The sequence below is a fragment of the Rattus norvegicus genome, chromosome 14, assembly GCF_036323735.1.
Source record: "Rattus norvegicus strain BN/NHsdMcwi chromosome 14, GRCr8, whole genome shotgun sequence".
NCBI classification, from domain to species: domain Eukaryota; kingdom Metazoa; phylum Chordata; class Mammalia; order Rodentia; family Muridae; genus Rattus; species Rattus norvegicus.
In genome coordinates, this window is record NC_086032.1 from 46,158,305 (window position 1) to 46,175,981 (window position 17,677).

The 17,677-nt window shown below is 40.5% G+C and overlaps 1 pseudogene; it reads left to right on the forward strand.

Annotated features, from left to right (window-relative positions):
- The first annotated feature begins 2,868 nt into the window (after positions 1–2,868).
- Wdr82-ps2 (WD repeat domain 82, pseudogene 2) lies at positions 2,869–4,636 on the forward strand (annotated as a pseudogene).
- The last annotated feature ends 13,041 nt before the right edge of the window (positions 4,637–17,677 follow it).

Sequence of the window (17,677 nt, forward strand, 5' to 3'; positions counted from 1 at the left end):
CACATTGGGAAAATGTTCTTGAATGATGATATAGAAATATGCTTTGATAAAATATAACAAGTATTGTAAACATCATGGGAAATTTGAGATGTAATGCACGAAATCTTGATCAGAACAATAGGATATTTGAGGGAGAAAAGATAATATAAATGGGAAAGGAAGAAGCTAAATTATGATTATTTGAAGATGATTAGGATTCTACTACACATAAAGAAAGTATATTTTTAAAAAAGCAAAACAAAATCATAACAAACAAAAACAAAAAAAACTTCCTAAAGTAAGTCCATTTCCTTTATACAAAAGAGAAACATATCAAAAAAGAAATCATGGAAATTAACACATTCAAAATATTCAGCAAAACATAATTGATATAAAATTAAATGAAAAGTAAAAAAAGTCTACACAGTAGTGGTGGTGCACATCTTTAATCTCAGCAATTGGGAGATAGAAATAGGGGTACCTCACTGAGGTCAAGGCCAGCCTAGTCCAGAGAATAAGGCTTTCACTGGAAAATGGCCATGGTTGATACATAAAGAAGCCCCATATCAAAAATAAAGAAAAAATGGAAAACAATTGGAAGAAGTTAGAAAATTATTTTAAAAATTAGGACATTTGAAGAGATACAGGATAATTGTAAGATTTCTCATGCTCAGGTATTTGTTTAATATTCTGAGAATAGTTATTTTAGAAAAATATATAATCAATAATTTTCAGTAAGTACCAATCCACTTTTTCACAGAAACTAAAAATAGAACTACATTCAATTTGTAATCACATGGACGAATGTAAAATCAAAAGAATACTGAAAAGCAGGATCATTGCTGGAAGTAACGCCTCCCACTTATTACATGATAATACAGATCTATAATAATTAAGATATCATACTAATCTAATATAAATATATACATTATTCAATAGCATAAAATTGTCAGGACAGACATAAGTCCACTCATGTATAGCCTGAATTTTACAATGTTACCAAGAAATACACAGTGAAAAAAAATACAGAATCCTAAAGATATTGTTCTGGTAAAATTAGGTAATTACATGTAGAAGGATGAGACTCACTCTTTACCTCTGATTGCAAACAAAATTAAATTTAGAGCACACCAAGAGTTAAAGTATAAGGCAAAATATTCTAAATCTGATAGATGGAAAATTAAGAAAAAGATATAAATTCGTTTTTTTTAAGAAGGACTTTTCCTTTTTGTGAGAATATGTTAAATTTACTTTCAAATGTTATCCCCTTTCCAGGTTTCCCATCTATAACCTTCCTATCCCATTCTTCTACCATATTCTATGAGGGTATTCCCCCACGCATCTAACTACCTCTTCCTGCATTCCTACCCTGACATTCCCCTACACTAAAGCATTGAGCCTTGGCAGAACCAAGGTCCTCTCCTCCCATTAGGGCCCAACAAGGCCATCTCCTGCTACATACGCAACTGGAGACATGGGTCTTTCCATGTGTACACTTTGAATGTTGATTTATTCTCTGGGTGTTCTGAATGGTTGATATTGTTCTTCTTATGGGTTGGCAAAAGCTTTCAGCACCTCCAAACCATTGTCTAACTCCTCCAGAGTGGATTCCATTCTCAATTCAATAGTTGGCTTTGAGCATCCACCTCTGTGTTTGTCATGCTCTGGCAGAGCTTCTCAGGAGACAGCAATATAAAGCACCTGTCAGCATGCACTTCTTGGCATGAGCAATATTGTCTGGGTTTGGTGGCTGTATGTATATGGGAGGGATCCATAAGTAAATGAACTGCTGGATGACCTTTGCTTCAGTCTCTTCTCCAAACATTGTCTCTGTATTTCCTCCTGTGAATATTTTTGTTCCCCCTTCTAAAGACTGAAGCATCTGCACTTTTTTTGTACTTCTTCTTGAGCATCATGAGGTCTGTGGATTGTATCTTGGATAATCTGAGCTTTTGGGATAATATCCACTTACTGGTGAGTGCATACCATGTCTTTTTTGTGTGTGTGATTGGGTTACCTCTCCAGGCTAATAATTTCTAATTCTATCCATTTGTCTATGAATTTCATTAAGTCACTGTTTTTAATAGCTGAATATTACTCCATTGTATAAATTTAACAAATTTTCTGTAACCAATCCACTTTTGAGGGACATTTGGGTTATTTCCAATTTCTGGCTATTATAAATAGGGCTGCTATGAACACAGTAGAGCATGTGTCCTTGTTATATGTTGGAGCAGCTTCAGGGGATATGCCCAGGAGTGTTATAACTGGGTCCTCAGGAGTACTATGTCCAATTCTTCATAAAGTTAGGGGGAAGCTGGACCCTCAGAAGTGCAGTCAGTCCTGAGAACACACAGGAGACAATTACTTTCTGCCCATATTCCTGACCCAAGAGGAAACAGGCTGGTACTCACATACCTATGCTCACTTGATCTTTGACAAAGGAGCTAAAATCATCCATTGGAAAATGGAAGCATTTTCAACATATGGTCCTGGTGCAACCATTGTCAACTTGTAGATGAAAAAAAAATTGCTCTGTAGAAAGCTTAAGTTCAAGTGGAACAAGGAACTTCACATAAAACCAGATAAACTCAAACTAAATAGAAGAAAAATCAGAGAAGAACCTCATGCACATGGGCACTGGGGAAAGTTTCCTTAACAGAACAATTTCTTATGCAATACGATCAAGAATTGACAAATGGGACTTCATAAAATTGCAAAGCTTCTGTAAGGCAAAAGACACTGAAATTAGGACAAAACAGCAACTAACAGATTGGGAAAAGGTTTTTATTAATCCTATGCCTTAATAGAGGACTAATATCCAAAACATACAAGGAACTCAAGAAGTTAGACTCCGGGAAATCAAATAACCCTCTTAAAATTGGGGTATGCAATGGCGAGACGGTCATCTCCAGTAGCGATGATGACTCCATCGTGCTCTATGACTGCCAGGAGGGCAAACCAAAGAGAATCCTGTACAGTAAGAAATATGGTGTGGACCTCATCAGATACACCCATGCAGCAAACACAGTCGTTTACAGCTCTAACAAAATAGACGATACTATTCGTTACTTGTCCTTGCATGACAATAAATACATCAGATACTTTCCTGGACACAGCAAGAGGGTGGTGGCCTTGTCTATGTCACCTGTGGATGACACTTTCATTTCTGGGTCTCTTGATAAGACCATTCGGTCTCCTAACTGCCAGGGCCTCATGTATCTACAGGGCAAACCTGTTTGTTCCTTTGATCCAGAAGGGTTAAGTTTTGCTGCAGGTGTCAACTCAGAAATGGTCAAACTTTATGACCTTCGTTCTTTTGATAAGGGTCCATTTGCTACCTTTAAGATGCAGTATGATCGGACTTGTGAGTGGACAGGACTTAAGTTCAGCAACGATGGCAAACTGATACTCATCTCCACCAATGGCAGCTTCATCCGCCTCATTGACGATTTAAGGGTGTGATGATGCACACATTTGGGGGTTATGCTAATAGCAAAGCTGTTACACTCAAAGCTTCGTTTACTCCAGATTCACAGTTTATTATGATTGGTTCAGAAAATGGCAAAATCCATGTGTGGAATGGGGAGAGTGGTATAAAAGTAGCTGTACTGGATGGGAAGCACACCGGCCCCATCACCTGTTTGCAGTTCAACCCCAAGTTTATGACCTTTGCCAGCGCCTGTTCCAACATGGCCTTCTGGTTACCCACCATTGATGACTGATCCTGACGCTTCTGGGCTCTTTGTACAGTGAGGGCAGCCAACAGGAAAAAGTCTGAGGTGACTGAGATGACGGTGTTTGATTGATCATTTGACTGGGCCTGGAGAACATCTTCCCACGTGGCCTTCCCAGGGATGTGCTGTCCATCTTCTCTAAAGGATTACTATGCTGAGCGCCTTCAGGAGGACCCTTGGTGCTGCAGCTTCAGCTGGCACCCAGCCTTCCAGCTCTCACTGCGCCAGGCTCTTCAGAGTGTGACTAAACTTACGATCAGGACACAGTGGGGCACCTGAACCCCTTCAGTTGTGAATGTACTTGCTGCTGAGGAGCCAGTGAAGTCACCACTTCCTGCACATCCTTCTCACCCCAGAAATGCATGGGAAGCCGTGGTTCTGGTTTTGAGATGTTAGGGCAGCTCAGCACCCCTTGCCCTCACCCTGCATGTCTTGTTACTGGGTCTCCCTGTGTAATTAATTGTGGCATTATTCCACAACCATCATGTTTCTTAGGTGCCAAACATTTACAAAAATAAATCTTCATATACCTTGGAGTCAAAGAAAGGACAAGTACAGAGGACCGTGTCTGTCAGGAGGCTAGTCAGTATTCCTGCACAGGTGGGTGGGGCAGACCTTGGGCTTAGATGCTGGGTGACAAAGGCCCAAGAGTCTGACAGGGAGGGAGGGGTAGCAGGTAAATTCTGAGAGCTGAAAGGTTTAGCAGCCTGGTGCACTTCCCCCATCAAGACAATCCCACAGTCTCTCTTGTGGGGGATCCTACCGAGCTTGGCTTGTACAAAAGCAAAGTAGTAGTTTATTTTTGTACCTGAGTCACATCACGTTTTCCTGTGGGCCAGTATTCCACAATGAGTCTGAGTTGTTTACACTGATGCCTTCCTTCCCTGCCCACCACAAATCGTGTACATAGTCAGCAGATGAAACCCGTCTTCTCCAGCTCCTACCCGAGAGCTGATTCTAGGCCTGTGTTATATGTTCTATTTAGCCTTTTTATATATGACCCTTGATCTGTCTGTATTTGAACACTGTGTGTGTCCACTTACCTTTGTGCAGACGTGCACAATGTGTATGTGTATATGCCTATCTCATCTAGCTTATCAAGAGTTCGGCAGGAGAGGGAAGCCTGCAGCCGAGAATGACTTTGTGGATACTGTGTGCCACAATTTTTAGTCTTCTCCGTTAACCTTAGGGATATAACGTGAAGTAGAGCTTCTAGTGTTTGCTGTTTCATGGCAGCTAAGTGGGGGCCTTGGGTGACTCCCTTGTGCTCTCTAAGCCACACCACGGGGCCCTCGCTACAGTGTTATAATCTTTTGCCTGATTATGCTCTGTCTGCACCTGTATATGTGTGGCAGTCACTTTTGCATGGCTTCTGTGCCTGGCTTGTAGCATTTAGGACAGGGTGCTGGAACTACAGTGTTTTTAGTGTGTCAGAACTTAATAGGCCAAAAATAAGTCACTGTCACCTGCTGTATCTACACTGTTGCCCTTTTTCTTGCTTTTTCCTGAAAGACTTTTAGCTAGACCCAGACTAGATGAGTTGCAGTTGACCTTTCCTTCCCAGCATGGCAGCCTTAGAGTAGGACAAACGGCCGTCAAATACTGATGCAGCAATATCCCTGCACATCCAGAAATCAAGACCCAGCAGGCTGTGATTTGCCCAAGAGTACCCAGCTGTAGCGGGTGGCAGGCAGACCATCACTGCTTCTGTGCAGCAGCAGACAGCCTTCCAGTCACCAACGCTACTTTTTAAGCAATTACTTTTTGACTTGTTATTCCAACTGAAATAAGTTGGACTGATACTGAAGTCTGTAAGCACTGCTGAACACTCCTGCTATAAATGTCTGCCTTCACGGAGCAGACCACTGTAGGAACCAGGCAACCGGAGCTGTTACTGCCTACCTTCAGAGTTTAAATCCCATGTCTGAAAGACCCATTGAGGGCAAATGTCTAACTGTAGGTGAATATGGCTGCATGGCCTGAAAGTAGAGTGGCTTGCCTGACCACAGGAAGTCCTCTGAGTGTCCAGAGTTGAGGCATCATGCTTTTGGAAGGCATACTTTCTGCCCACAGCCTCTGCTGGGCCCTGTGGCCACAGAGCTGAGTTCTGAATTGAAAAGGTGCAACTGGAATTTACATGGTCACAGGGTAATAAGAAAGAGGGACAGCAGAGATGGCAGTTTGGGGGTATTTTCCTGGGACATATTCACTGTCCTCTGAAAGATCAGCCAGAGCCGCTGCACTATATGTGACAGCTGACACTGCACTGTTCAACCACCAGCCACTGGGGTATTTTTTAATAAATTATTCCCTGTTGTAATTGACAATTACTGCTTATGAAGGAAAATTGGGAGATCTTTAAGAACCAGTTTGCTATCCAATGGTACCATTGTTTATCTTGATGTTAAATGTTCCTTTAGATGTCTCTGTGCATAAACTTTGGTGTTTACATAGTTGTTATTCTACAGTACATACAATTGTGTCCTTTTTGTACTTAACATATAAACTTTTTTTTGCCATGTTAAAAAAAAAGATAAAATTGGGGTATGGAGCTAAACAAAGAATTTTCATGTGAGGAATAATGAATGGCTGATAAGCACCTAAAGGAATGTTCAGCATCCTTAGGTATCAGGGAAATGCAAATCAAAACAGCCCTGAGATTCTACCTCACACAAGTTAAAATGTCTGAGATAAAAAAACTCAGGTAACAGCAGATGCTGGGGAGGGTATGAAAAAAGAGGAAGAGTCGTCCATTTTTGGTGGGTTCCTGCACTTGCCTCTTGCCATCAGGTTGTCTCTGGTGTTAGCTTGTCTTGCTGATTCTGACAGGGGCTTGTCTTCCTTGTATGCCTGTGTCAATATGCCTGTAGACCTGTTTTCTTTCAGTCAAATCTGGGAACAGAGTGCTGCTCTTTTGTGTGTGTGTCCTGAAGCCTGCAGGTGGATTGTTTGGTGGAGAAGAGTTGGTCTTACCTCTGCTCTAAGGTGTGTAGGTGCAACTTACTACTGGGTTTCAGTTCTTGGTGCTGGCAGAAACCCTAAAGGTCCTGCCCGTAATTGCACCTAGATCCCTGTGCCCAGAGGGCACAAATGGTACCAGACTGTTTCCTCAGGAATGTGAGCAGAAAGTAATTGTCTCCTGTGGGTTCTCAGGACTGTCTGCACTTCTGATGTCCAGCTCCACACCCCACCTACACCTCCACCCTCCACTCCCAATCCTACTGCCAAATAGTTTTTGATGTTTGGCTGTATTAGCCAGTGTTCTCTCCTATGTGAGTCTCTCCTTTTGATTTTACTGTGAGATAATTAATATCTTGATATTCTTTGGAGTAGACACCATTCTTATTGTGGCAATTTCCTTTTAGAATCCTCTGTAGGCCTGGATTGGTAGATAGATACTGTTTAATTTTTGATTTGTTGTGGAATATCTCAGTTTCTCCATCTATACTGATTAAGAGTTTTATTGTATATAGTAGCCTGGTCTCTTATTTGTGTTCTCTTAGTGTTTGCATGACCTGTGTCCAGGCTTTTTCTGCCTTTATGGTCTCTGTTGTGAAATCTGGTAAAATTCTAATAGGTCTGTCTTTACATACCCCTTGGGTTTTCCAACTTACTACTTCTAATATTCTTTCTTTGCTCAGTGCATTAGTTTTTTGATTATTATGTTATGATTTGATTTTCTTTTATGGTCTAATCTATTTGGTATTCTATAGGCATTTTGTATATTTATGGCCATCTTTTTTTAGGCTGGGGAAGTTGTCTTCTATGATTTTGTTGAAGACATTTTTGGGTCCTTTGACCTGGGAATCTTTACTCTCTTGTCTTCCTATCTTCTTAGATTTGGCCTTTTCATTTTGCCCTAGATTTCCTTTGCCTTATAAGGTTTTTTGTTTTATTTTTTTTTGAGGTATCTTATCAGACCATCTCTTCTATTTCTTGTATTCTCTTGTAGATGCTTGAATCTATGTTTCCTGACTTTGTTCCAAGATGTTCAGTTTCCAGGGTTGCTTTCATTTGTGCTTCCTTATTGTTTCTACTTCCATTTTTTAGGTTTGCACCACGTTGCTCAATTCCTTCACCTGAATGATTATGTTTTCCTGTATTTGTTTGAGAGATTTATTTGTTTGCTCTTTAAGAACTTCTGCCTATTTGTCTGTGTTTTTCAAAATTTCTTTCAGTGAGTTTATATCCTCCTAAAGAATTCCATTATCTTCATGTGATAGGATTTTAGGTCAGTACCCTAATTTTCACGTCTGTCCATGTATCTGAGGCTTGCCAGGGTGGGAGACCTTGGTTCGGATGATGCCAAAGTATATTGGATCCTACTGCTTATGATCTTGTGCATGGCTCTTGCTATCTGGATATCTCTGGTTTTGGTGTGGTTGTCTGACCATGCCTCCTGTTTCCAGAGGTTTCTGCAAGTCTCGTTGGATGGCTGTGACCCTGGCAGACCTTCTGGGAGGCCTTCAGAGTGTGGGATCTTCAGAGGGGCAAACAAGCAGCAAATCTGTTGCCCTGGATGCAGAGGATTTCCTGGAGGCTTTCAGGCAGTGGGTGGTCCTTTCTCCTGTGTGCAGCAGAGCTCTGGGGAGGTCTTTCAACTGTTTGGTCTTCAGAGGAGTAGTCAGGGTGATGATTTGCCCCATAGGAAGGTGTGGGTCAGGACTGCAATTAATTTTATTTTTAATCTTTATTATATATATTTCTTTACCTACAATTCAAATGTTATTCCCCTTCATGGTTTCCTGTCCATAAGCCCCCATTCTCTCTGCTTCCTCACATCCATAAGTGTATTCCCCCTATACATCCCTCTTTCTGCCCCCCATATTTCCTTGCACTGGGGTCCAACCATGGCAGGACCAAAAGCTTCCTCTTCCACTGGTGCCGGAATAAGGCTATTGTCTGCTACATGTACAGTTGGAGCCCTGGATCAGTCCAAGTATATTTTTTGATAGTGGTTTAGTCCCTGGAAGCTCTAGTTGGTTGTCATTATTATTTTTAGGGGTTGCAAGCTTCCTCATGTCCTTTAATTCTCTAATTCTCACTGAGGAGGCCCTATTCTCAGTTCAGTGGTTTACTGCTAGCTTTGACTTCTGTATTGGATATGCTCTGGTTGTGTCTCCAGGGAGAGATCCACATCAGTCCCCTTTCAGCATGTGTTTTTTGCTACATTGATATCATCTAAATTTGGTGGCTGTGTGTGTGTGTGTGTGTGTGTGTGTGTGTGTGTGTGTGTGTGTGTGTGTAGAAACATGGGGCAGGCTCTGAATGGCCAATTCTTGAGACACTTCTCTAAACCTTGTTTCCATATCCCTTCCTATGAATATTTTTTCCCATTTTAAGAAGGAGTTGGAGCATCCAAATTTTGGTCATTGTTCTTCTTGAGTTTCCTGTTGTCTGTGGATTGCATCTTGGATAATTCAAGGTTTTTGTATAATATCCTCTTATCGATGAGTGCATACCAACTGTTTTTCTGTGATTGAATTACCTCACACAGGATGATATTTTCTATTCCTTGCAATTGTCTATGAATTTCATGAAGTCATTGTTTTTGATAGCTGAGTAGTACTCCATTGTGTAGATGTACCATATATTTGGAATCAATTTCTCTGTTGAAAGGTACGTGGATCCTTTCCAGCTTCCGGCTATTATAAATAAGGCTGCTTTGAACATAGTGGAGCATGTTCCTTTTTTGTATGTTGGAGCATCTTTTGGGTATGTGCCTATGAGAGATATAGCTGGGTCCTCAAGTAATGGAATGTCCAATTTTCTGAGTAACATCAAGACTGATTTCCAGAGTGGTTGTACCATTTTGCAATCCCACCAACAATAGAGGGGTTTTCCTCTTTCTCCACATACTCGCCAGAATCTACTGTCACCTGAACTTTTTATCATAGCCATTCTCAATTGTGTTAGGTGGTATCTCAGGGTTGCTTTGATTTACATCCCTGTGGAATAAGGTTGTTGAACATTTCTTTAAATACCTTTTGACCATTGGAAATCTTCAGCTAAGAATGTTTTGCTTATTCCTGTACCTCATTTTTAAACGGTTATTTGGCTCTCTGGAGTAGAACTTCTTGAGTTCTTTGCACATTTTGGATATTAATCCTCTGTCATATGTTGATTAGTAAAGATCTTTTCCCGAAATGTTGGTTGCCGTTTTTTCCTAATGATGGTGTCTTTTGCCTTTGACAGAAGCTTTGCAGATCCCATTTGTCGATTTTGGATCTCAAAGCATGGACCATTGGTGTTTTGTTCTGGAAAATTTCCCCAGTGCCTATGTGTTTGAGACTCTACCCCAACTTTTCTTCTATTAGTTTGAGTGTATCTGGTTTCATGTGGAGGTCCTTGATCCATACGCACTTAAACTGTGTATATGGTGATAAGAATGGATCAATACGCACTCTTCTACATGGTGACCCCCAGTTAAACCAGCATCATTTGTTGAAAATACTATCTTTCTTTTTTTTAATTTTTTTTATTAACTTGAGTATTTATTTACATTTCAAGTGTTATTCCCTTTCCCAGTTTCCGGGCCACCATCTCCCTAACTCCTTCCCCTCCCCTTCTTTATGTGTGTTCCCCTCCTCCCCCCATTCCCGCCCTCCCCCCAGCAATCTAGTTCACTGGGGGTTCTGTCTTAGCAGGACCCAGGGCTTCCCCTTCCACTGGTGCTCTTACTAGGATATTCATTGCTACCTCTGAGGTCAGAGTTAAGGGTCAGTCCATGTATAGACTTTAGGTAGTGGCTTAGTCCCTGGAAGCTCTGGTTGCTTGGCATTGTTGTTCATAAGGGGTTTCGAGCCCCTTCGAACTCTTTCAGTACTTTTTCTGATTGCTTCAATTGGGGTCCATTCTCAGTTCAGTGGTTTGCTGCTGGCATTCGCCTCTGTATTTGCTGTATTCTGGCTGTGTCTCTCAGATGCGATCTATATCTGGCTGCTGTCGGCCTGCACTTCTTTGCTTCATCCATCTTGTCTAATTGGATGGCTGTATATGTATGGGCCACATGTGGGGCAGGCTCTGAATGGGCGTTCATTCTGTGTCTGTTTTAATCTTTGCCTCTCTATTCCCTGCCAATGGTATTCTTGTTCCCCTTTTAAAGAAGGAGTGAAGCATTCACATTTTAATCATCCATCTTGAGTCTCATTTGTTCTAGGCATCTAGGGTAATTCAAACCTTTGGGCTAATAGCCACTTATCAATGAATGCATACCATGTGTGTTTTTCTGTGATTTGGTTACCTCACTCAGGATGATATTTTCCAGTTCCAACCATTTGCCTACGAATTTCATAAAGTCATTGTTTTTGATAGCTGAATAATATTCCATTGTGTAGATGTACCACATTTTCTGTATCCATTCCTCTGTCGAAGGGCATCTGGGTACTTTCCAGCTTCTGGCTATTATAAATAAGGCTGCTATGAACATAGTGGAGCACGTGTCTTTTTTATATGTTGGGGCATCTTTTGGGTATATGCCCAAGAGAGGTATAACTAGGTCCTCAGGCAGATCAATGTCCAATTTTCTGAGGAACCTCCAGACTGATTTCCAGAATGGTTGTACCAGTCTGCAATCCCACCAACAATGAAGGAGTGTTCCTCTTTCTCTGCATCCTCGCCAGCATTTGCTGTCACCTGATTTTTGATCTTAGCCATTCTCACTGGTGTGAGGTGAAATCTCAGGGTTCTTTTGATTTCCATTTCCATTGTGACTAAAGATGTTGAACATTTCTTTAGGTGTTTCTCAGCCATTGGGCATTCCTCAGCTGTCAATTCTTTGTTTAGCTCTGAACCCCATTTTTAATAGGGTTATTTGTCTCCCTGTAGTCTAACTTCTTGAGTTCTTTGTATATTTTGGATATAAGGCCTCTATCTGTTGTAGGATTGGTAAAGATCTTTTCCCAATCTGTTGGTTGCCGTTTTGTCCTAACCACAGTGTTACAGAAGCTTTGCAGTTTTATGAGATCCCATTTGTCGATTCTTGATCTTAGAGCGTAAGCCATTGGTGTTTTGTTCAGGAAATTTTTTTCCAGTGCCCATGTGTTCCAGATGCTTCCCTAGTTTTTCTTCTATTAGTTTGAGTGTATCTGGTTTGATGTGGAGGTCCTTGATCCACTTGGACTTAAGCTTTGTACAAGGTGATAAGCATGGATCGATCTGCATTCTTCTACATGTTGCCCTCCAGTTGAACCAGCACCATTTGCTGAAAATGCTATCTTTTTTCCATTTGATGGTTTTGGCTCATTTGTCAAAAATCAAGTGCCCCTAGGTGTGTGGGTTCATTTCTGGGTCTTCAATTCTGTTCCATTGGTCTATTTATCTGTCTCTTTTCCAATACCATGCAGTTTTTATCACTATTGGTCTGTAATACTGCTTGAGTTCAGGGATAGTGATTCCCCGTGAAGTCCTTTTATTGTTGAGGATAGTTTTAGCTATCCTGGGTTTTTTGTTATTCCAGATGAATTTCCAAATTGTTCTGTCTAACTCTTTGAAGAATTGGATTGGTATTTTGATGGGGATTGCATTGAATCTGTAGATTGCTTTTGGTAAAATGGCCATTTTTACTATATTAATCCTGCCAATCCATGAGCATGGGAGATCTTTACATCTTCTGAGGTCTTCTTCAATTTCTTTCTTCAGAGTCTTGAAGTTCTTATTGTACAGATCTTTTACTTGCTTGCTTAAAGTCACACCGAGGTGCTTTATATTATTTGGGTCTATTATAAGGGGTGTCGTTTCCCTAATTTCTTCTCAGCTTTTTCTCTTTTGTGTAGAGGAAGGCTACTGATTTATCTGAGTTAATTTTTTACCCAGCCACTTTGCTGAAGTTGTTTATCAGCTTTAGTAGTTCTCTGGTGGAACTTTTGGGATCACTTAAGTATATTATCATATCATCTGCAAATAGTGATATTTTGACTTCTTCTTTTCCAATCTGTATCCCTTTGATCTCCGTTTGTTGTCTGATTGCTTTGGCTAGAACTTCAAAAACTATATTGAATAAGTAGGGAGAGAGTGGGCAGCTTGTCTAGTCCCTGATTTTAGTGGGATTGCTTCAAGTTTCTCTCCATTTAGTTTAATGTTAGCAACTGGTTTGCTGTATATGGCTTTTACTATGTTTAGGTATGGGCGTTGAATTCCTATTCTTTCCAGGACTTTTATCATGAAGGGGTGTTGAATTTTGTCAAATGTTTTCTCAGCATCTAATGAAATGATCATGTGGTTTTGTTCTTTAAGTTTGTTTATATAATGGATCACGTTGAAGGTTTTCCATATATTAATCCAACCCTGCATGCCTGGGATGAAGCCTACTTGATCATGGTGGATGATTGTTTTGATGTGCTCTTGGATTCGGTTTGACAGAATTTTATTGAGTATGTTTGCATCGATATTCATAAGGGAAATTGGTCTGAAGTTCTCTTTCTTTGTTGGGTCTTTGTGTGGTTTAGGTATAAGAGTAATTGTGGCTTCATAGAAGGAATTCGGTAGTGCTCCATCTGTTTCAATTTTGTGGAATAGTTTGGATAATATTGGTATGAGGTCTTCTATGAAGGTCTGATAGAATTCTGCACTAAACCCGTGTGGACCTGCGCTCTTTTTGGTTGGGAGACCTTTAATGACTGCTTCTATTTCCTTAGGAGTTATGGGGTTGTTTAACTGGTTTATCTGTTCCTGATTTAGCTTTGGTACCTGGTATCTGTCTAGGAAATTGTCCATTTCCTGCAGATTTTCAAGTTTTGTTGAATAATAGCTTTTATAGTAAGATCTGATGATTTTTTGAATTTCCTCTGAATTTGTAGTTATGTCTCCCTTTTCATTTCTGATTTTGTTAATTTGGACACAGTCTCTGTGTCCTCTCGTTAGCCTGGCTAAGGGTTTTTGTATCCTGTTGATTTTCTCAAAGAACCAAATTTTGATTCTGTTGATTCTTTCTACGGTCCTTTTTGTTTCTACTTTATGATTTCAGCTCTGAGTTTGATTATTTCCTGCCTTCTACTCCTCCTGGGTGTATTTGCTTCTTTTTGTTCTAGAGCTTTTAGGTGTGCTGTCAAGTTGGTGTCATATGCTCTTTCCTGTTTCTTTCTGCAGGCACTCAGCACTATGAGTTTTCCTCTTAGCACAGCTTTCATTGTGTCCCATAAGTTTGGGAATGTTGTACCTTCATTTTCATTAAATTCTAAAAAGTCTTTAATTTCTTTCTTTATTTCTTCCTTGTCCAGGCTATCATTAAGTAGAGCATTGTTCAATTTCCACGTATGTGTGGGCATTCTTCCCTTATTGTTATTGAAGATCAGCTTTAGCCCGTGGTGGTCTCATAGGATGCATGGGATTATTTCTATCTTTCTGTACCTGTTGAGGCCCGTTTTTTGACCAATTATATGGTCAATTTTGGAGAAAGTACCATGAGGAGCTGAGAAGAATGTATATCCTTTTGCTTTAGTATAGAATGTTCTATAAATATCTGTTAAGTCCATTTGGCTCATGACTTCTCTTAGTCTGTCTACGTCTCTATTTAATTTCTGTTTCCATGATCTGTCCTTTGATGAGAGTGGAGTGTTGAAATCTCCTACTATTATTGTGTGAGGTGCAATGTGTATTTGGAGCTTTAGTAAGGTTTCATTTACGTATGTAGGTGCCCTTGTATTTGGGGCATAGATATTTAGGATTGAGAGTTCATCTTGGTGGATTTTTCCTTTGATGAATATGAAGTGTCCTTCCTTGTCTTTTTTGATGAATTTTAGTTTAATATTGATTTTATTAGATATTAGAATGGCTACCCCAGCTTGCTTCTTCCGAACATTTGATCGGAAAATTGATTTCCAGCCTTTCCCTCTGATATAGTGTCTGTCTTTGTCTCTGAGGTGTTTTTCCTGTAGGCAGCAGAATGCAGGGTCCTCGTTGAGTACCCAGTTTGTTAATCTATGTCTTTTTATTGGGGAGTTGAGGCCAGTGATGTTGAGAGATATTAAGGAATAGTGATTATTGCTTCCTGTTATATTCATATTTGAATATGAGGTTATATTTGTGTGCTTTTCTTCTCTTTATTTTGTTGCCAAGATGATTAGTTTCTTGTTTCTTCTAGGGTATAACTTGCCTCCTTATGTTGGGCTTTACCATTTATTATCCTTTGTAGTGCTGGATATGTAGAAAGATATTGTTTAAATTTGGTTTTGCCATGGAATATCTTGGTTTCTCCATCTATGTTAATTGAGAGTTTTGCAGGATACAGTAACCTGGGCTGGCATTTGTGTTCTCTTAGGATCTGTATGACATCTGTCCAGGATCTTCTGGCTTTCATAGTCTCTGGCGAAAAGTCTGGTGTGATTCTGATAGATCTGCCTTTATATGTTACTTGACCTTTTTCCCTTAGTGCTTTTAATATTCTTTCTTTATTTTGTGCATTTGGTGTTTTTACTATTATGTGATGGGAGGAGTTTCTTTTCTAGTCCAATCTATTTGGAGTTCTGTAGGCTTCTTGTATGCTTATGGGTATCTCTTTCTTTAGGTTAGGGAAGTTTTCTTCTATGATTTTGTTGAAGATATTTACTGGTCCTTTGAGCTGGGAGTCTTCAATCTCTTCTATACCTACTATCCTTAGGTTTGATCTTCTCATTGATCCCTGGATTTCCTGTATGTTTTGGACCAGTAGCTTTTTCTGCTTTACATTATCTTTGACAGTTGAGTCGATGATTTCTATGGAATCTTCTGCTGCTGAGATTCTCTCTTCCATCTCTTGTATTCTGTTGGTGAAGCTCGTATCTACAGCTCCTTGTCTCTTCTTTTGGTTTTCTATATCCAGGGTTGTTTCCATGTGTTCTTTCTTGTTTGCGTCTATTCCCATTTTTAATTCCTTCAACTGTTTGATTGTGTTTTCCTGGATTTCTTTCAGGGATTTTTGTGACTCCTCTCTATGGGCTTCTACTTTTTTATTTATGTTTTCCTTGAATTCTTTCAGTGATTTTTGCGATTCCTCTCTGTAGGCTTCTACTTGTTTATTAATATTTTCCTGTGTTTCTCTAAGGGAATTCTTCACGTCTTTCTTGAAGTCCTCCAGCATCATGATCAAATATGGTTTTGAAACTAGACCTTGCTTTTCTGATGTGTTAGGATATTCTGTGTTTGCTTTGGTGGGAGAATTGGGCTCCGATGATGCCATGTAGTCTTGGTTTCTGTTGCTTGGGTTCCTGTGCTTGTCTCTCGCCATCAGATTATCTCTAGTGTTACTTTGTTCTGCTATTTCTGACAGTGGCTAGACTGTCCTATAAGCCTGTGTGTCAGGAGTGCTGTAGACCTGTTTTCCTGTTTTCTTTCAGCCAGTTATGGGGACAGAGTGTTCTGCTTTCTGGCGTGTAGTTTTTCCTACCTACAGGTCTTCAGCTGTTCCTGTGGGCCTGTGTCTTGAGTTCACCAGGCAGGTCACTTGCAGCAGAAAAGTTGGTCTTACCTGTGGTCCCGAGGCTCAAGTTTGCTTGTGGGGCGCTGCCTATGAGCTCTCTGCGTGGGTAGCAACCAGGAAGATCTGTGCCGCCCTTTCAGGGAGGTTCCGTGCACCAGGGTTCCAGATGGCGTTTGGTGTTTTCCTCTGGAATCAGTAATGTGTGCAGAGTGCAGTCTCTTCTGGTTTCCCAGGTGCGTCTGCCTCTCTGAAGGTTTAGCTCTCCTTCCCATGGGATTTGGGTGCAGAGAACTGTTTTTCCGGTTGGTCCCTTCAACTTCCGGCGGTGTCTCAGACACAGGGGACCCGCTGCTGCTGTGCCCTTATCCAAGGTAACCCAGAGGCCGTATACAGTTTCCTCTTGGGCCAGGGATGTGGGCAGTGGTAGGCAGTGTTGGTGGGCTCTTCCACTCTGCAGTCTCAGTAGTGCCCACCTGTCCAGGTGGTGAGGGCTCTCTCCCACGGTGTTTGGGTGCAGAGAGCTGCTGCGGGCAGGGATCCGTGGGTTTGGGACTCCCGCTAAGTACCCGCTATCTTTCTTCTGTTGCATGGTTTTAGCACCTTTGTCAAAGATCAAGTGACCATAGGAGTGTGGGTTCATTTTTGGGTCTTCAATTCTGTTCCACTGATGTATCTGCCATCTCTGTACCAACATCATATGCTTTTTATGACAATTACTCAGCAGTACTGCTTGAAGTAAGGGTCAGGGATGGTGATTCCCCAAGAAGTTCTTTTATTGTTCTGTATAGCTTTTGCTATCCTGTTTTTTTTTTTTTTTGTTATTCCAAATGAATTAGCAACTTGCTCTTCCTATCTCTATAAAGAATTGATTAGGAATTTTGAAGGGAATTCCATTGAATCTGTAGATTGCTTTTGCCAAAATGATCATCTCTAATATTAATCCTGCGAATCCATGAGCATGTGAGATATTTCCATTGTCTGAGATTTTTCTAAATTTCTTTCTTCAGAGACTTGAAGTTCTTATCATACAGGTCTTTCACTTGCTTGGTTAAAACCGCACCAAAATATTTTATTTATATATTACTATTGTGAAGGGAATCATTTCTTTTTCAGCCTGTTTATATTTTGAGTAGAGGAAGGCTACTGATTTGTTTGAGTTAATTTTATACCCCGACACTTGTCTGACGTTGCCTATGAGGTTAGGTAGTTCTCCAGTGGAAGTTTTGGGGTTTCTTAAGTACACGATCATATCATCTGCAAATAGTGATATTTTGATATCTTCCCTTCCAATTTCTATCCCTTTGACCACCTTTCCTGATCTGATTGCTCTAGTTAGGACTTAGATTACTATATTCAATAAGTAGTGAGAAAGTGGGCAGCCTAGTCTAGTCCCTGATTTCAATGTGATTACTTCAAGTTTCTCTCCTTTTACTTTGATGTAAGCTACAGGTTTGCTGTATATTGATTTTACTAGGTTTAGATATGGGCCTTGAGTTCCTGATCTTCCAGGACTTTTCTTTATCATGAAGGGGTGTTGGATTTTGTCAAATGCTTTCTCAGCATCTAA